This window comes from Scophthalmus maximus, chromosome 7, assembly GCF_022379125.1.
Source record: "Scophthalmus maximus strain ysfricsl-2021 chromosome 7, ASM2237912v1, whole genome shotgun sequence".
NCBI classification, from domain to species: domain Eukaryota; kingdom Metazoa; phylum Chordata; class Actinopteri; order Pleuronectiformes; family Scophthalmidae; genus Scophthalmus; species Scophthalmus maximus.
Window position 1 is genome coordinate 8,075,261 of NC_061521.1, and position 21,364 is coordinate 8,096,624.

The 21,364-nt window shown below is 44.0% G+C and overlaps 1 long non-coding RNA gene across 1 annotated transcript; it reads left to right on the plus strand.

The window, feature by feature from the left end:
* Positions 1-113: 113 nt before the first annotated feature.
* On the plus strand, positions 114-3,850 carry LOC124850127. The gene is made up of 4 exons (XR_007030996.1): positions 114-1,876; positions 2,092-2,174; positions 2,993-3,153; positions 3,497-3,850. It is a non-coding gene; the product is annotated as an uncharacterized LOC124850127 (long non-coding RNA).
* Positions 3,851-21,364: the final 17,514 nt, after the last annotated feature.

Consider the following 21,364-nt stretch of genomic DNA (forward strand, 5'->3'; position numbering starts at 1 on the left):
ACTGCCGTTAATCTAGGTGTTCTGGCTCCATAATCTATTTCCCCCCCCCCCCCCCCAGGAAAGCATGTGGCGTAGCCTACTCGCCCATATTTCTTGCCTCTGAAATAGAGACAACAGGGAGACGAGGAAGTGAGCAGACACGAGAGTTGTGGCTGAAATGTGCCACGAATGTCAGCGACGCAGCCGCCGAACACGCCATTTGTTCACTGACAGCTTTTCGTGACTTACTGTACTCTCAGCATCAGCGTACATCTCTGTGGATCAGTCAGTGAAACAGAGCTCCCTTTACCTAAGTTATAGACTTCTGTTGAAAGTGAAGACCAAGATTTAGAGGGCTGCATTTTCCATCCGATCACATTTTGCCTTACATCACATCCATCCATTAGCTGTACCACTTGTTCTGTTTCAGGGGGCGCGGAGCCAATCCCACAGCCGGGCTACCTGCCAGCCCTGGACGGGCAGCCAGTCCGTCACAGCGCTGACACATAGAGACAAACAACCATTCGCGCTCACATTCACACACCTCGGGGGCCATTCAGAGCAGCCGATTAACCCAACCTGCATGTCCTCGGTCTGTGGGAGGAAGGCGGAGTCCCCGACAGGACATTAAAACTCCACACGGAAAGGCCCCCGGCCGGCTGGCAGGTTCACGCCCAGAACCTTCTCGCTGTGAGGCAGCGGCGCTTACATCATCACAATTCCGGTTAATTAATGCTTGACCTCTTGACCTTTCACCTTCACTGTTCCACTGGTGAACTTCCACCATGTCAGTTTTCATCAATCTACAGTGCATTAGTTCCTTTCCTAGCTCGCCGCTCTACCACGATTCCGCAATGTCAAAGCACCTTTCGTTCACAACTACGTCGCAAGGATTGGAAATTTTGACTTTGGCGTCTCTGAGCTGAAATGGCAAAAAAAATAATACAAACACGCTTTCATGAAGCATCAATTTCCACTGTCTTTTTCCACTAATCAAAATTTGTCATCAGATTAACTGATGATGTGGTAGAAGTTAGGGGTCGACCGATAGGGCTTTTTCCGGGCTGATACCAAACCAATTATTACTAATCTTAGAGACCGATAACCGATATTTGAAACCGATATTTGACTGCAGTAAAAAAAAAAAGTGTCACAAGGCAACAATCCTCGAGCAGCCACATGGTCATAAATACAGCAGAAGAGCAACACTGTACAAAAAAGACCCCTCACACTTTGTTTAAATAAGAAAGTGAGCCGATATAATTGCGGCCTAATTGGATTTCATCCGGCGCACAGCACGAGCAGTTTTCCACACAAAGGCAACCGGACTCAGAACCGGTGACAGGAGTTGGTGAGCTTGCTGAGAAGTTGGAGGTGTGCGACCCGTTTACCGCGGCTCTTCAACTACTGGTTGGTCACAATGGCTTCAAAGGACCTGGGGTCCTGTTGTCCTGATGCCATCTATGATAAACTATCACAGTCAGCACTAACCTCAGTGGCAAACCATGTTTCCTGGGACCGTCTGACAATAACTGTCTGCTTCTCACCAAACAAATGACCAGATTGTCCCATAGAGATTTGACCATATGAATGTTCACTCGTCTACCTGTAGACCCTTCTTCACTATTAGAATCTCCACTCAGGGACGAGGGGCCCGATTTCTTATTGTGTAGCTGTTTTCAGACATTAACTCCGGATAATGCCCGGAACATAGAACCCAGCAGGAGATTGTCCAAGTCGTACGCATCCACAACGGCTAGGAGCCACATTCTCCTGCTGTATTCTCACATGGGCTCACTCTGATATTTTCTGGAGTCTTATTTCTAGGGGGCTGGCAGGAAACGTTCTGGGAGATGTCCAGACGGCAGTGCAGTGTCTGAAAGCAGCTTCTGGCGATGTAAGTGGAATCTACTTGTCCAACTTTTACCTTTACTTTGCCTTCTTTATGAGTTTTTTGTTCACATTGTTGGGCAAGTTACTGAAAAATGATTAATTATTAATAATTACTAGTTTCTTCTTTTAAATGTACCAATTACTGCATGACAGTAATGTGTTACTGGAAAAAAAATAACTTTAGATTTACTTCTATCTTATGAATGTCCATGATTTTAGTGCTGGCGAGCCTGTGACACAGTGGGGCACAACACAACTGTCAAGTTGTATTCCATCATTGCGCCCATCATCACCGTGATGGAGTAAGTAGCGCTGCCATAAAACACATGTTTTGACCGGCCTGTTTATTGTTTCCTCAACAGGCCTTCAAATCAAACCCTGAGTCGGTAATACTGTTTTGGCAGTGATGAATACTGTTTCTCAGGCGTCTTACCAGGCGCTTCACAGGATTAGTATTACTGTTCTGCAATGTAGAGACATTCCTCATCACGGTGTATAAACTACAACTCACCGGCGTATTTTTGTCCTTGACCTCGAAGAGGGGAAAACTAATGTCCATATTTGGAGGAGAAAACGCCGGGACCACTCAGACTGTCAGCCATTGCGAGGGCTAAGGCTGATTGATTGATTGATTAGTTCATTTGCGACACTGTTAAGTCAGGCATTTGTCTGCTGTCGTGTGCAGTCGTCCTTTTCAAAGAGGACAACATTGATGAGTAGATGTTTTAAATCTCAGTAATTGCAATACCTACACCACTAATTGCTGCCGTGTTACTCTCAGCACTCGTTCATTCCAACCGATCTCATCATGTTTGGATCCCATCCCACATTTGTTGTTGTGGTCTGGAATATGTGTGAAATTGTGCCTTTTCAATACCTCCTATGTCTCCATCCATTAGAAAGGGTATATCTGAGACCGCGCTGACTAGAGTCTGATGAAACTTTTGGGGGGTTTGAGGTGTTTGTGGCAGTTTCAAAATGGCACTGCTCCACCAACAACGGACGCTGCAATTACAGGTCACAAACAAAGTCACTAGTTCGGAGTGGAACATTTGCGGAGGACATATAATACAGTCGGCTGTCGCTTTGACACTTCTTGTCATTCTCTTCCCCCCCAAAGTCATCCCACGGTGCAATGCACCCAACCGTCGGCATCTGCTCTCAAACGGCGAGCTGAGACTGTGCCGTGCGCGGAGCGGATTGGCCCAAGGGTCCGTCAGAAAATGAATATTGACACGGCCACGGGAAATGGAAGAAGTGAAATTCGCAGTGAATTAAAAGGTGAATTAGAAACTGTACATCAACAAAGGGGGAGTAAAGTTCAGGTGAATTTTTCATTCGCATTATGGTGGGACTTCAACATTAGCACTTTGAGGGGGATGGAGGTGCACGCTGAATTTAAGTTCCAATTGTGTTTGATCAGTCTGGACCAGAGCTGCAGGGAAAGACTGAGGTTGAGAACAATTCTAAACACTATATATACACTACACTACACACTATATAAACTGTATATATATATAAATTATAAATGTCTTTTATGTGGTGTCTTAAAGAACACAATACTAGATGTAAGATCACAAACATCTTATTAAATCCTGTTTTCATTCTGTCTCTTAACCTGTAGGAGAACAGTATAGGCCTCAAACTAAAGTTCTTATTTGATGGTCTGATGGCGTCTGAACCCACGAACCCCCGCTCACACCTTTCCATTGTCAGAGTTGGGTGGATTTGCCTCTCACTTGTCTGCAGCTGACAGCCTGACAAGTTCGCCCCCTTCACGCTGCTGCCAGGTGCGTGTACAAATGTGAGGAAGTGGAGGCTCTCTTTTCTCCTTTTTTTACACAATATTCGATCCTGTTTTAATCATTCAAAATACTAAATTCTGTGTGCTATTGTTAGTACTATTTGACCAGATTGCTGAAAACCCTCAAGACTGTTCTCCATTTGCAACCTGCAACATTATAAACATCATAAGCCTCAGTTATATTTCAAGTGTGGCTCTGATTCATTCTCATTTGTAAAGCATTCACAAATCCAGCAGTTTAAGGACGCTCACAGGTACTTAACCAGCATTTTTATCACAGAGGCTAATATTGACTTGATTGCTCTGTGACCATCTGATCCGTACTGAAGTAGACCTGTGCTGCGTCTCCGGGGCAGACAGGTGAACATTCTATTTCCTCAAAAGTGCGGGGAGAAAAGTGAATCTTCGAGTGCGATACAAAATGTATGAGCCGCGAGGTTCCATGAGCACGCTGGAATGTAAGGGAAATAATGACTTCTTTTTCAGTCGATTCAATTCAAGTTCATACACACGTGCACATAAAATCCAAAGGCACCTCTGGGCCTTTGCGTTGTTTCATGCTCCTCGTGAAGCAATCAGTTCGCCTCCAAGTCTTCACTCCCAGCATGCAGTGTGGGAGCATGTGGGACTGAGATTGGCCCCCTCATGCGTTAATGTTACACCTCATCTCGGGGCATGGCCGCCAGCAATAGGATGTTTTCCACACAGGATGTTGAGAAGAGATCTATGCAGATGAATGGCGCACCGCACACGGACCCCTTCCCAAGCCCGCCTTGCATTGTTGTTATCATTTTGGCCCGAGGCCCTTTTATTTATGTTTAATAGAGTATTACATCAGCTTCTCCTTCTCCTCCACCACTATATACATAACACTCATCCATGAGGACATTAATCATTGATTGCTTCTTGTACTGGCCAGTGTGTGTGTGTGTGTGTTTTTTATTTTTTATTACTATAATTTTAATCACACACTGTTTCATTGAAATTTATCAATGACAGACATGAATCACAAGAACACAATCAGCAAAACAGAAAAAAAAACGCAATAAGAAGTATAAGAAACAAGGAATAGTAAAACATATTAGTAATGTACATTTAATAAGTCCAAGGGTGGGGGGGGGTGGCGTTCTGCTGACAGTAGTGTGTGCATGAGGGATATCTAAGTTTAAGTAGTAATATACGAGATTTAAATGAGAGAAGAGATGGGAGGTAATGTAGCAGCTTCAGCAGCAGAGCTTAACAGATGAATAACGTTAAATGCTGTTTCTTCTCCACTGTACGGAGGTCCAACCCACCATGTGACACAAATAATAGATACCACATTTGCCATTTCTGATAAAACATATGACACACGAGTTGAAGAGCTGGAGCGCTGATGGGGTCACAATGTCACCATATAATTGACTGCACTATTGGTATGGTTGGTAAAAGACAGATGTACTTTAATGCGACCCTAAAGTCAAGTTTGTTTTCATTTTTGAATCAATTGTTATATAGTCTATGGTCAAGCCAAATTCCCAAGTGTGACTCAACAAGGGTAATGTGGGTGCTCTCTGAAGCCTTTGATGGCAGAATGGTCAGAGACACTGGTGGAGGCAGAGACAAACAATGTGCTTTGGCTTTTTCTGAGTTTCTGTGGTGAAGGAGTTTGAGTTGAAAGGCAGACGGGGCTGCGTTTGGCCTCGGGGACCAGGGTGTGAGTCAAGAACCCCCTGAGCAAGGAGATACAAAGAACCTTTTAGGGTGGGGCTTTCAGCAATGAACATTTCTGATTGGTTCAAGGACTCCAGCATTTATTTCAGCCACCATTTTGAAATATCTGTAGCTGCAAACACACTTTTCAGAAGAGAGCATACGTCAAAAATCCAGGCATTATGGAGTACTTATTTGGAAGAGGATATCCAGAGGGAATTAAAAACTGCGACCTGTAATAAAAACAAAATCTTTAGATGATGTAGTTGTTGCTGTATAGCCTTCTGAATTACCACCACCTGCCGGACTGAAGTGGAACAGCCTTTTGTAGCCATAGGTTTTTGAATATGTCAGCAGGCTTATTTTACTCTTCTTCCTCGTCGTCCTGAGCACTGTAAATATATGCACTTCTGAACAAAAAAAGAAAATTGGCAGTCAAATGAAGCTGAGGCACTGAGGTCTTCCCCTACTGGACACATATGACATATATGGTACTTGTCTACATTTAGATCTGCAAGCAGAGGATATGGTGATTAAAAGATTCAACCGATAATCATCATCCATTCTGTTGGCTATATGACCAGATTCTGGTTTGTCAGGATCTGGAAGGTGTGTTAAGAGATCCTGTGGTGAACCAAAATTTAGTGCAACAATCACAGTAAGAAAGATCTGATAGATACAAATCTAATTTTGCCTTCCTAATCATGCCAGTGCAGACATTTCTTTGTTGCTTAAAGGGGTGCCACTGGATTTTAGCTCTGGATCAGTCTCCTGGCATTGGAGAGTTGTGGCGGGAACCAAGAACTGCATCTGTATTTCATTTCATTCATTTTTTTCATGAGGGCCATGTCAGCAGTGATACTAAAAGACAGTTCTCCAGTGCCATGGCTTGATCAGTCATAAAGAAAATTTTATCAATGACAGAGACTGAGGAATCTTTTTTTTTCTTCTTTCTTCTTGTGGCGATAATCAAAGACTGCGATTTTGGGATTTTACTATCTCTGACACGGGCGACACGACAGTGATCCTTAAAGTCAAGAGCAAAAACTCCGGAGGCAGGGTATTTGTGAGGTCCGTTAGTCTCTATGATATCAACTAATGTGGAGTGAAGAGGATTTTTCATTTTTCTCCCTCTTTTTTTACCCGGCATCAACATGCATCTGTTTCCTAAATCTTGAAGTGACCCGGAAGTAGTTGATGAGCCTCCATGACAAGAGCTGTCCGGATTCTCTAAATGCATAGGGAAGGAGCTTCAATGCTTCCTTTCCGCTGCGTTTTTTGCAGTCCATCTTTGGACATTTTTTGTAGTTTCCCCACGGCAGACGCACGTCAACAACATCCGCCGTCGCGTAATGACGTAGGTTAGTGAAAGTGGAGTCAGTCAGATTCTCTGAGCAGCGCTGTCGGCTTTTCCTAAGTCCTATCAGGCCTCCTTCACACCTTTCCTTGACCTCATGACGTTTTCCACTGAGGTCAGGGAACAGTAGATAGGAACAGTGTATGGGAAGGACAATTCGACCTCGCCCATGGTCCTGACTGACAGGGTTAAGTAGACCGTCGCTATCATAGAGACACAAAGTCCACAGAGGGAGGAGGTTTCACGTTTCCAACCAGCAGTCGATATTTGTTCATTTTCATCATGACCCCAACCAAGATGTTCTTCTAACCTTTGCCATGCACTTATTTTAACCCAAACTATGATCTTTCCCAAACCTTAACCATAGTGTTTCAGGATCAAAAACAGTTTTGATTTGTGAAAGTGTGAAGCACAACAAACTTCCCAAACACTGTAGTCCTGTTGCCAGTGGTGTCGGATGAGAAAACGCGATGCTAATTGTCCAGTTGGAGTCATCTGTGTTTTTGAGCTTGGGTGCCGCCGCCTGACCTCGGAGCACATGGGTCTCTCAGAAGAAAATGTGATGAAGAAGGAGTTGAGCCGGTTGAGCCAGTGATCTCTATGTTAATGAGAGTACTTTGATGGGTAGCGGGGCTCACCCTTCCATTTAGATTGAGGCCCGTCTGAGAAAATCTGAAGGGAGCTTAGAGTTGAACCTTTGGTCTGTTATGTTGAAAGGAGACAGTCTGGGCGCTTTGGGCGTCTGATGAGGATGTGCCCCGTTACCGCTGTTCGGGGCAAGTCTGACCTCAATTCAATGGAGGTAAGAGTAATTTCATCAGTGTTTCTTCTTTAGAATCACTCTGATTAATACACAGGGGCCGTACGGGGACGGGACTGGCAGCAGTCCAGGGACTATTTCTTAGGCAGGAAGTAGTTGTGATGAAAAGCGTTGACACTGAGGCCGATGGATTTTGCAGAGTGAAACCCTTTTTTTTTAAAGTAAGAAATGCTGAATATTCAAATGTAATTTTTCAATGCTGTGAGAAGCGCAAACAGAATTAGACCTCACATCCCCCTGGACGGAGGCAGACGTCTCAGAGATTAATATCTCAAAATCTGGGCAAATTAAAACGCAACTACAGTACCTGTGTGGTTGTGTTTCCACTCTAGGTTTTGGACTTTCATATACCGAGCCCTTTAATAGATCAAATTTCATATTTCAAAAAGCAGTTGGATGGCAAAACAAGAATTTTGCTTCTGGCTCAATTTGGCCCGCACGGTCTCACACTAAGAATATTCAGGTGGAATTCAGCTCCAATAATATGTAGGAAGCAACATAATCCAGCTGTGGTAATGAGATTCTTGCAGCAACAGGGTGCGTCCTGAAGTCAGACTGGGGATTACCTGAACAGGAGCGATATCCGCTGAAGGTTGCTGAACGCCAGACAGAATTCTCGGGGCCCAGGGTGGCTTCCTCACTCATCAGGCAATCGTGCAGCTCCTCACACGGTTGATCCCATCAGACCATTCAATGTGGTTGTCAGGGAGACCAGAGTGTCGCCCTCTTTTTCTACCCGTCATTAACATGCATCTGTTATCGGGATTGTGTCTGGATGTGATTTGTCCGGATTACCTTTGGACCTGACATTAAAATCTGAGTGTTCCCATTAAAGTCAGATTAGTTCTCTTCCTTCACAACGCGCACATTTCTCTGCCGTTTCTCCAGCCCTAAATATATCAATCTTACAAAGGTGGCAAGTCTTGTCTTTCACTTCACTAAAATACTTTTTTTGTTTAGGTATTTGGGGGGATAGAAGCTGTGGAGGAAGCAGTCTAATCCAAAATATTAATATTACTGTCGAGACACTAGAAAAAAAATATCTGTAAAGATCCAATTTATATATAATTAATTATTAATTCGTTTTTTAGGTTACTAACCCAGCATCTTGTCACCTTTCAGCTTTGTCCACACATTCTGGTCCCACCTGCGGACGGACGTTTCATGAAATGAAATGAAATCATGTCTGAGATGTGGAATCGAAAATTCCAACACACTCTGTTTCACTCTCAAGTACAACGTTGACACCCCGCAAGTCTCGTTCCGTCTGATGGCGTTCAACAATGCATCATCATGTTATATGGACACCTTTACAGCCCGGGTGAATTAAACAAGACGGGAAACAGCCTCTGTTTACGGCCCAGTCAAAGAGCAGCTCTTGCCTTCCATCTGGTGTGACGGGAAAACGACGGCGGCGACGACGAGACAAGAGGAGCGGATCTCCTCCCGCAGAATGACAGGCGACAGGAATCCAACACGTGCATCAGTGTCCATGTTTCCTACTGTTCTTTTTTTTTGGTTTGGAATCAGTTTCCAGTTAAACATCATGGCAGGGTGATGGAGAGAGAGGCTAGAGCGAATGGAGAAAGAAAAGCGACACATATAGCTATACGCTAGAAATCCTTTCCTCCAGCGATGAGTGTATACGCATGACTTGATGTCAAATACGGCCTCATTGTCTTCTCATATATTCGTACTTTCCGTGGAATCACTCCGTGTGGATGCGATGTATGGGGAAGCTCACAAGCACGGCTCTCTTGTTAAGCAAACGCACTCTTGAGGTTAATGAGTTGCGTTCAGTTAATGAATCTCTCTAGGGCTGCGCCACACACACACACACACACACACACACACACACTCCACGTACAACGTGGAGCTAATGATGGTTATGGATGCGCTGGACGAGGTTACATAAATGTGCACGCAGAGCTGCAGACAAACAGAGGGGCGGCAGTAATCCAACATGCACATCCAAGTGTGCAAGGCGTATTGGAGCGCCGCTCTTCCTCGGGCGGCATTCTGCTGCATGGGATTATTTTCAGAAACAGTTGACTGAGGGAATGAATTATACTCCGGATGCACATGAAGCTTCAAACGGCCGTCGTGCTTTTCATTAGACACATGGATCATTTTTTTGTACAGGCCTTTTCGAGGGAAGAGCATCGCTAGGGAACAGCACGTATTTACTGTCAACTGTCGATATTAGTGGCCGGGCTGGCTCAGTGGATGGAGCAGGCACACATATACTAAGAGGGTAAAGCCCGAAAAAAAAATCATCTTTAAATAATAACTGTCAATATTAGAAATTCGTTGAATCTCGGGTAAGCTTCGACAATAAGTTGGAAGAAACAAATAACACAACATAAAAAAGAAGTGATTGTCTTTGCCTGCAGCCCAGGGTGCTGATCCTGGAGCTGTCCGGGTACATTCTGTCACTCGCGCTGCCACGTGATAGCGCTGCTGCCGGGGGCTGACATGGTTTGTTTCCTCGGAGGTATTCAAACAACGTTTTGATTTATTGCAATTGAATTGCCTCGAGTGGATTTGCAAACGAGGATGTGGAAGTAAATCTGTGGTCACTGGACGATGACAGGCAAATTCACGCGGCTCGACCGGCAGCACACCGCGGCCTTCAGAGCCGCACAAAAGATGCACACGTGCATTTCGCTGTGCCACCTTCTGGCGTGACCAGGCAGGGGTGCGTTTCAGGATTTGACTTTACTCTTTTGAGTTTGTGAAACGGGGGCGTGCTCAGCCCCTAAAACATGATGTTAAGCTCTCTAAGTTTCTCCCCCTATCCTGTCTGAAGCTTTGCCGGCCTTTGGCCTTTTGGATTTGAATCAACGTCAGTATCAATTGTGTGAAATGAGTTGCCAAGTACCAGCAGTCATTTTGTATGAGTGAATACATTTGAGGGAACGACATCTCTTTATGACAGCGCATCAAAGCAAATAGTCTGAACTCGATTGTTGGTGGCGTGCTGCAACAACAGATTTCCGTTTGAGACCCTTGTGGACAACCAAGCGCGGGCCTTCCAGTTGCAGCAAACAAAAGGGGAACTCGGAGAAACCTCCGAACTTTGCAGCATTGTGAATTTGCCTGTGGCTGCCCACCACCCCCCTGCTGTTTTCCCCATCCCACATGCATTGTTGTCACAACTAAATTGCTGGCTGACCCGCTCACTTGCTGCCAGTTGACAGGTTCTTTGAAGCAGAGTGCCTTTTAGCCCCAGTCTTTTACTTTTGATATTAACCATTTCAAGCTCTGCCAAGATTTGAATGCAATGTAAGTTTTGGGAGACAAACCAACTGTTTGGTTTGTGAGTTATTATACCAGCTGAATGCACCAGGAAATAATTCACAGCTTGAGATTAATAGGATTAGACTGAGTAAACATGACATCAGGCAAATGTGTAGCTTTTATCTTAAATTCTTTAAAAACATTTTTTAACACAATGGGGTTTAGGAAACAATTTAATCTAGTGATTTGTGGGGATTTGAGCATGTTGTGTGTGTGTGTGTGTGTGTGTGTGTGTGTGTAATTTAATCCTGTTGCCGTGTTTAGGTAAAATTAAACAAGAGCAAACAAACAACAACTCACTCACTCAACTCACTGTCTGCTGCTGTGTGGGATAGGCCTGTCACCTTTTTTTCAAAACTCAAGTTCGAACGAATTTGACACAACACGCCATTCTTAGGAATATACTATATATTGAGGTGGAAATCAATTGACAATATCAGTTAAAAAGAATACACATCTATCAAAAGATTGTTTCAATTCCATGTAACTTGGAAAAGCAGGATTTATGCCATTGAAGTCTTTATCATAGTACCTTTTTTTAAACATAGATTATAACTTCATCACAAAAATGTATCGAACTTCCATTGTTAAATGGGATCTAGTAAGAAAATCAACTGCACATATTGATCATTTATGTTATCTATATATTCGGAATCGAGATAAAGCCAATACATTTTAAGGATTTTTTCCCCCCGTGTAAATGAGATGAACAGTAGCGAAGGATCCACTGCAGGGGACTGTAGTGTCGAGTCCACTAGAGTGGTGCTGTGGAGAGGCTGGCCAGAGATGTGATAGCAGTGTGGTCAATGGCTAGGAAAATTCTTGTTTCTAAACACAACAGCTAAGAGCGCCCTTCAGAGGTTTATTGCAAATGAACACAGTCATGCTTGGTGTCTGACCGACATGTATTGTGTCTCCTCGAGGACTAACAAACGTTTTAAAGGCCCATTCCTTCCACCTAACTCTCCCAATTAAAAACACTTTGACATTCCCACTGGTTGGCTTCGTGTTTGGTGCCATTGGCAACAACTTTTAAGTCTTCATGTAAGATGAATTTCCATGACAATATGGTTTCTCAATATAACGGGCCGGAGCAGCCTGGACGTGCAGATGAAGCAGCGTGTTGCTCACAGTTAACCTTTACTAAGTGTGATCCCACCAGGCCAACATCCCCATGTTCATGTGCCTGATCAATATTATGACATTCCAAGTTTGGCACATGTATTCGAAGACACATTACTTGCCCTCTTTATAAAAAAATTATATTGCGACCATTTTTTAAATTTCATTTTGAACTGTAAGAAATGGGGAGATTTACTCTCACCACACAATTCTCCCCGGAGATGCGCAATGCATGAGCATCTCCTGATGTATTATTTAAGTGCGTGGTATGTTGAGGTCACTGTGGTTTTTCCATTCAAGAGCTCCAGAAATAATAATGTAGCGCCAGTGAAAACGAGAGACGACTACAGAGCGACACTAGGGGAGAGAGAAAAGACAAAGTTAGTGACATGTAATGTAAATACATGGGCAGAGACAGGGAGGGAGAGAGATTCTCAGTGTATGATGGGAGTTCCCCCAGCAGTCTAGGCCTATAGCAGCATCACTAAGAGATGGTTTAGTAAACACCTGAGCAGCTCTAACTATAAGCTTTATAAAAGAGGAAGGCTTTAAGTCTAACCTTAAATGTGGAGATGGAGTCTGCCTCCCTGGTTCCAGAGGAGAGGAGCCTGGTGGCTGAAGGCTCTGCCTCCCATTCTACTCTCACAGACTCTGGGAACCACAAGTAGTCCTGGGTTTACAGAGCCAAGTGATCTATTGGGATAATATGGAATTATGAGCTCTGTAAGATATGATGGAGCCTGATTATTAAGGGCTTTGTGGACGAGGAGCAGGATTTTTACTTCTATTCTGAATTTTACAGAAGGCCAATGCAGAGATGCAAACACTGGAGAAATATGATCTCTTTTTCTATTAGAACTCGTGCTGCAGCATTTTGGATTAACTGGAGGCTTTTATCAGACTTACTGGGACGTCCTAACAGTAATGAATTACAGTAGTCAAGTCTAGTTTTATATTTTGCTATTTTTTTAATAAATATTTTGCTATTTATATTGTCAACCTTGTGAGCTGCTTAAACTGTGTTCCATTGTCTTGGTACAATGACAATAAAGATCTATTCTTTTCTAGAAGTAACAAATACATACACTAGTTTTTCAGCATCCTCTTGAGATCTGCCAGGATCATGAACTCTTTATGAACTTTAGAGTAATTTGATTTGGCTTTCATGATTATTTTCCGTAGTCTCCCTCGTGTTTCTGCCTTTGTTAGGTTACCTTGTTATCCCCCTGTGTTTGTTGTATATTCAGTTGTTACTTACAGTTGTCTTATGTTTGAAGTTAATCACTGGCCCCCCCACTGGCCCCCCCTGGAGATTTGCAGTATCATATGCATAATATGGTAAATGCTTCAAAAAATGCTTCAAAAAATCTCATATTTTGCATTGGGTACCATTCATTTAAATCAGTAAAGTATATTTCTTATAATATTTTCTTATAAAGAACAATACAAAATTAAAAACAAATGCAGCCAGCCCAGCAGCTGTAGGTGCACTTAATTATTGTATTTGATATATATGCAAGAGCAGCAGAGTTATGCTCAATTCTGCTTTTATTTGCTATTTTACATTAGGGTGAAATATATCTCACATTAGGTACTATTCATTTAAATCAATAAAGTATATGTTTGTATAATAGTTAAATAGTATAGTTATGTCTAAGTGCCATGAGTTTGAAAGAGCAGGACCCAAATGAAGGTAAAGTGAAAAAGGAGTATTTAATAACTAAGGTAACAAAAAACACACGTACAGTCCTCAAAGGATAAAAATACACCAAATCCAACTCTTCAAAACTTAAATCCAAAACTCCCAAAATAAATGTCATAATAGAATTCCTGAGATTCCGTTATGGCCTTTGGTTTTGGTGTGCCACGCTGAGATTTTCAGTCGCCCCACCGCCCCCCCCCCCCCCCCCCTTGTGAAAAATTTCTGTGGGCGCCACTGTCTGTGGGTGAGGTCGAATTGTCCTTCCTATCTACCATTCCTTGACCTCGGTGGAAAACGTCATGAGGCCAAGGAAAGGTCTCAAGGAGGACTCAGAGGACTTAGGATAAGCCGACAGCGCTGCTCGGAGAATCCGACTCCACTTTCACTAAACTGCGTCATCACGCGACGGCGGATGTTGTTGACGCGCGTCTGCCGTGGTCAAACTACACATTTCCCAAGATGGACTTCAAAAAATGCAGAGGCTCCATCGCCCTATTATCAGATAACTGCACAAAATGTCAAAATGATATGAGTTTGTTTTTATTTTAGAAGCTGATTTGGGCTTATTGGGAGGTGATGGGTAGATAATGTATTGTCTGCAAAGAGTGAAGTTGCACAAGCAGCAGAAGGGTTTGACACCACTAACTGCACATTCTTTTCTGTGACATTGGGAGATTTCTTATTGGACATTTCGACCGTCACAATCAGACATTTGCATGACATTTGAACAGCATTGTAGCAACTTTTAATCATCGAGTTGCTTTTGTGCCCAAAGCTGTTTTAACCCAAATCACACGTGGGGAGGGTTGCACTGCATGCAGTTTTGAAAGTGTAAAGTCATGTTATCTGTACACAGATTGATGAGACGCGGTTGATTACACAGAGAAAATCCAACCCTAATCAACCTCAAGGCAAAAATGTGCATCTCGTTGGCAACATTTTCGATGATTTCACACGCAGAGCTTCTGCTGTGTTTTCGCTCTGATCCTGAAGTCAACTTTGTCATTTCCATGAAAATATTGCCATATTTATACATGTGTTTCCACCACGAATAGGAACGGGAACGGTTGCTCGTTCGAGGAGAGAAAAATACCAGGAGTGGGGGATGGCTTCCTCTGTTGTCACATTTATTTTTATGTTCCTTTGTTCCATTTAATTAAACAAAGAAATTAAAAAAAAAACGCTATTCAAGACAACAATTGGGAGAGGTGCGACCTAAATTTAATGACCAAAAGGATTAGTGTTCGAATGAATGTGTCACTTTGACTTTCGGTTTACAAAAAGGCACATGAAAAACTGGATATTTTGGATCTTGCACCGTTTTAATTTAATGGTTGACTCTAAAGGGGAAAAATAAAGTGCCTGAACATGGCAGCGTGCAGTTTGCTTGCAGGTCAAGCTCAGCGCCGAGAACACGCTGAAAACGGAATAAATGCAGACCGCAGATCCTGACCGAATTTCATGTATCAAATCAAAGGTGTTTGTGGCCTCATTTCTTCAAGGGGAGTTAAAAATGCAGGACTGTCTCCTGCAGGGGGAAAAAAAGGCCCCTTGCTTCTAACATCCGGCAGCCAGCCACTGTTGACTGTGGAGTCCCGTTGGTGTTGGAAGAGCTCCATCTCTGCACATATCGACCTCCCCGGGAGGACGGCTCCTATTGTCTCGGCCTCATGTCCAATTAAAACTGGACTGGAAGGCTGGTCCAAAGAGACGGGGCGGAGCGACAGCTGGGAGGAGAGAGAGGGAGGGAGCAGAGTGGAAAGCAGAGGTGGATGAGGGAAAACGTAACAAGAATCAAGGGAAATAGTGGAGAGTCGGAGGATGATAAGGGGACCGTGGGGAGAGGAGGAAAGGGGCGAGGGGTTTGGACAGGGAGGACGATGTGAATGAAGGAGAAAGGAGACAGCGGGTGTGAATTCATGGAGAGTTTAGAGAGACTCTGTTCTTGGTTTTGAACGCACACACTGATGTCTCAGTCCGCGCCATCAGAGGGGCCTTTCTCTGCTGGGGTGAAAACCAGCCAGCTGCTGGGAAGGAGGAGGGGGCAGGATGGAGGGAGCCGACGAAGGGAAGGATGGAGAGATCTGAGATGGACACTGGAGGCCCGAGCTGGCAACCGTCCTTTCCTGGCCCGCTCTTTGCCCCCAGTCTCTCCCCTCTCCCCTCCCTCTGCGTCTCCCTCTCTGTGCCTCGGTAATAAGCGACGCCCTGATCCAAAACACAGTTCTTTGTGTTGGTAGGACTCGGCCGGACGGATCGCTGTGAGGAAGGAGTAAGACGCGGTGGAGTTGCCAGATGCCCCTGCTGAGTAGTCTCACCAGCTGTCAGCTTCTCTCTCTCTGCTTGTGCATAACTCAAAATGTGATGGTTAATGATGGAATATCTTGGCAGTATTCATCACTTGCCTCCAACCATTTTTATTATTTTTTTTAAATCTGCAGATGAGCTGTTCAGAAACTGAAACTGGGCGTCTTTCTCGAGACATATCCAACAATATTTCTCTTTTGGGATATAGCCCATCACGTTATGACCAACAAAAAGATGAAATCTTCATAAGCTGGAGCTAATTGCTTCACTAAACTGTAATGAGCCGTTTCATTACGCTAACAGACCAGCAATAAGACACAAATAAGAACAACTTAAGGATCCACATTTATTCATCATAGTCAGAATCGTGTTTATTGCCAAATGAGTTTTCACGTGCAAGGAGTTTGCTCTGGTGTATCTAGTGCGTAACAAAGAGTAAGTAGAAAAATAAGGGGAAGGATAATGCAAAGTGCAAGTGAAAAACAAATTCAATAAAATTAAATGTATAAAAAGTAGGATTTGTCTTACTACAATAATAATTCATTAATATTTTAGACACCTGTTGATAACCACTTATATTAATAATAATGATAATAATAATAACTATTGTTGCGAGTGTTAATTAGCTACTGATAAAAAGTAAATCCACCATCAAGCTATCGGGTCAAGTTTAGTCAGTTAATAATGAAAGCGTCTCTTCCCAGTAACAACTTAAAATACTTCATACAAATCAACAGAAAGATTCTTCAGTGCGTCTTGTTTCCTCCGTCCGTGGGTAACAGACATGTGGCAACGCCCGGGAAATACGAGTTGATGCAATGCTGCTCAAAAGAACATTGCATTGTGTTGCAAAGATTTCGAACCACACACCGAGGTAGAGATATCAAGAAAGAAAAGCCCGAGAGCGATGCACAGACCCTGGGTGGCGGCGGCGGCGTTCTGCTGTCAGTGCTGACAAAATGCAGATTTCCTCGAGGCGTGACCTTGTTGTCATTGTGCTGGGCAATAATGGATGTCGCAGAATGGTGCTGGCTGAATCTAACAAGCCATTGTGTGTGTGTGTGTGTGTGTGTGTGTGTGTGTGTGTGTGTGTACATCTCACAAAACCGCACTAATACATCGGAGCATGTTTGCAGCCATGAAGTATTGTGGGACTGTGTATATCCCCAAAAAACAGACTACTACCTGGGAGGCAGGATGCTGTCTCTGAGGATTGTTTGTGTGTGTGTGTTGGTTCTAGCGGTGACAGAGCAGAGGTCCCTCGGGGGGAAGACAGACACCAATAGCGATCACTGCAGAGGAATCCTGGGGGACAGCAGCAAGCTTTCACTGGCGCTGTCCACGCCAGCATCTCTCTCCCTGACAATCTGGCCACACACACACACACACACACACACACACACACACACACACACACACAAACACACACACACACACACACACACACACTTCATAAACCTGTCTCACTCTCTCTGCTACCTTCTCTGCTTCTGTCTCCGCTTGCCCAAGCAAAAATCCTGCAACCGTCTCCCTGCCACACACTCGCTCATTTCCAATTACCAGGCAGGTGACTGCCGTTCCGAGACAATAGCTCACCAAACTTGATTACCTGTTCCCATGGAGCCAGTGGGACAGCAGATGAAGTCGGAGTGAACGTAGCGAGAGCGCCGGCTCATGTTGCTCAGAGACTGTCGCATTCATCAAGTCGGGCACAAACAAAGTTTATGCGGAGACAATTTTTTTCTAATAACATGCAATTTGGATCATCGCTATTCCACTCACAGTTATTTTGCGCGAGGATTTTTTTTTCTCGGTTTAATGCTCGAGAGAAAGCGAGAAATTACAACATAAACTGGTTTTAAAAAAGTGTTGCGAGGCGCTCTTTCTGATGACACGTCGCAGAATCTGTGCGCTTCTGGTTGAAATGAACAAAGGGACACTTTTGAGAGAGCGAGAGTGAAGCTCCGCCAATGCCGACACCTTAGATGCATGCACAGGCTTGTTGAATTCTTCACACATTAGCTCTCTGTTCGTGACATTCAGACATTTGTTGAAATAGCATATGAGTGCTTGTGCATCCTCGTGGGAAAGCGTCTCAATTTTTTTCCAAACTGCTACTATACTCCTTATGTCTCTGAACAGACATAACAGCATGAGACTGCAGGGCGTACACACACTGCGTGACATGTTCGATTTCAGGCAGGTTAACCTATGTGCTGAGAGGGTTTTGCCACCTTGAAGCCCCTGTGCCATTGGAAAAAAAAAAATCCAAATTTGGATGATCACAACCGTTCGTCTTGGAATAGGAGCCATCGCAAAGTTTAGTGCCCTCTCAAAGTTTGCAAACGTTCATGTATAGATTAAATGTAATCCAGTGTCAGTAGGCGTTCGGCTGAGGGAAAGTGTTTCTATAGCAACCTTCAGCTCTGTGATGGATTGCAAAACACACAAGCGTGCACACGCACCCCTGTGCAAACTGGCATTCTTCAACACACCTGTCCTCTCACACACACACACACACACACACACACACTCTCGACGCAGCAGGAAGACGACTGTAGTTTATGACCTGAAGCACTTAGGTTGAAGCAAAGAAATCTCTGTAAGGTAGAAGCAAAAAAAACAAGCAACCCTAACAACAACCCTAACAACCACAGCAGAGTTTCTGGCCATCGGGAGATGTGGTGGAAAGCATCCAGAAGGATAGTCGGTGGGTGGGCGGAGAGAGAGCGAGACAGACAGAAACATGTGTTGTCACTTGACAACAGCTGAGATTTGGACAGTAGCGAAAAGAAAAAAGACGATCTGCATGTGAAGAGCAGCCAAAAAATTAATTCTGTCACTGATAAGGACACTAACAAACACAGATTGTAGATAACCATGGTAAAAATAATATGGTTTGGCCGTAAGGACGCAGGCGCCCTGCTCATCTGCTTCATTAATATTGATGCCAGATATTTCACACAGATTCTCTGGGAGCAAGGGCTCAAAGATATTCGGCCTTTACCTTACCTATCATGTCTGCTGCACTTTGAATGCATGTCAAATCGTGCACTCGCACACATATATACGCATACTCTGGCAAAAAACAAAAAACAAAACCAACAACCATTATCTCTCGAATATTGAACAAATCCCATAATTACAATGCTCATCACAGTTTCCCTGTGTTCCTCCCTGTTAATCGTATGAATTATAATTGCTTCATGAATATTTTCAGGGGGGAAAGGAGCCCACTTTTACCTGAGGTGAAGGCTGCCTCTATTTCAAGGCCAATTGACCTGAACAACGCCGCCACCACCCCCCACCCCGACGCGATACCAGCCCCTCCGCCCCAACCCCTCGCCCCCGCTTCCCTGGTCCTTCTCATCCCACCTGCAGCTTGAGCCGCAAGTGAAAAATGAGTAACTATGAGACCAATAATCTCAAGAACAGCGACTTTATCTACTCGAGAGTGAACCAATTACACATGACGGATGCTGCTCAGCATCAATCTTTCTTCTTTTTTTTCCGAGCGGCAATAAAATGTCTCATGAGTGTCAGAAAGACGTGAGTCATGGATCGTATGTAGCAGATCACTCATGTGGAATATCATACGCACCTGAAATGACATGCACGTGTGAAGATACAAACAGGTCCTGGCGACGGGACTGCAGCCCACCATGCAGCCGCCACCACTGCAGCAGCCTGTTGAGCTCTTATTCATTCACTATATATATTTTATATATATTTTATATACTTTCAGCTCATGCTCGGCGCAGATGTTCTTGTCAACTCTGCCGGCCGCTTGGTTGTGGCGTTCCAAGTGCGCTGTACTTGCCGTCATCTTACTTCCTGTTGTTATGTGCTCGATGGTCTCAGGGGCGCCTTTGCACGGCCTGCACCTGGGGTCCTGTCTGATGTGGTCGCCTCTATCGATCTTGTGCCGTGCGCCTGTTCCTGTGGTGCCACCATTGGTGCCTCTGTGCCTGCGTCTTTGAGACCAGCCTGTTCAAGAGCCACCTCTTCTATCTGTCGGTGGTACGTGTCGTGCAGGGCCTCGTCCTTCCACGATGGTTCCTCCACCTCTTCCTCCCCCACTCCTCATTTCATGCGACACATGTGTTCCGCTTCAGTTTTGAGTTTTTCTTTGATATTGTTTGCGGTGATCCAGCCAGCATCACTGCACTGCACTGACACACCACCTCCAAATGCCAGAAGGCACACAACCTAACAACGGCTCTCGCTAGCTTTGCACCTCAGCTTGTGTGAAGCAGCAGTGAACCCGATGTGCGAGGTTACGAAGCAAGGATTTCTGTACCTGTTTGACACTCACGCAACCATCTGTAAACACATATGTATATGCACTGATGCCCATTTGTGTTATGAGTTGACCTTGTACATATGCATGCCTGAAAGTTATTTTTGTTTTTGTTTTTGCACTTTTCAAAATTTGGGGCCATCTTGCACAATCACAAAATGTCTTCAAAACGACCACATAGGTCATGATAAGTTGCTTGAACAAACAAACTATGTGGACAGTTTCTTTTCCCACTTACCACATATCACTTCTTCTGACTGTTTTGCATTGCATGATGGGGCGTTTTTGCAATTTCTATGATGTTGTACTCCTCAAGCAGCCGTTGATTTAAATTCATTTCCATATCCTTTAAGTACCTTTCGGCGTTTGAAAAATATACGTTATTGTTGTGAGGTAATGGAGTGCGGGGATTCAAAAAAAAATAAAAATGAATGCACACAAATAGCTGCATGGATTGTATTCAAAACACACTTGGTCTTTAAATTTGGAAGGAGCACACGTTTACACTTAAGTAAAAAAGGTCATGCACAAGACACACAAAGTTTCAGATTCACTTACTTCAAATCTTCCCCCAAAATAATACTTATAATGCCACCAATAATAAGGTGCACACTGAGTAAACGTGGCTTGTGTTCCTGGAGGTGTTTACAGATTATTAAGGCCAATGTTTGGGGTGAAATCGTTGTTCGACAAATCCGTCTGCTGTAAAATTCTATTACCTTCTGCACACAGGCCCAGACTGTTCCCTAAATGCCAATTTCCCACCAATTCTCCCACAAGGATCAATGAATTCCATCTCTTCTTCTCATCTCATCATCTACCCCATTAGCAGCAGGGATATAATGCGGCTCTGGTTGTGGCACCCAAGACCGGACTCTTGAACATAAGGTACCCTGATGTATCTCCATGAAATCATATCAGCCAGGTCACATTTTAATTTAGACGATGATACTCCATCACCCACATCACACTCACTGTACATGTTTGAAATTTAAAGGTTATCCCGATAGAGGTGGCAAAAAAAAATTGAACACCTAACCGTCTGACGGATTATGATCTGTCATTTATTCATTGGTTATTAAATTCCT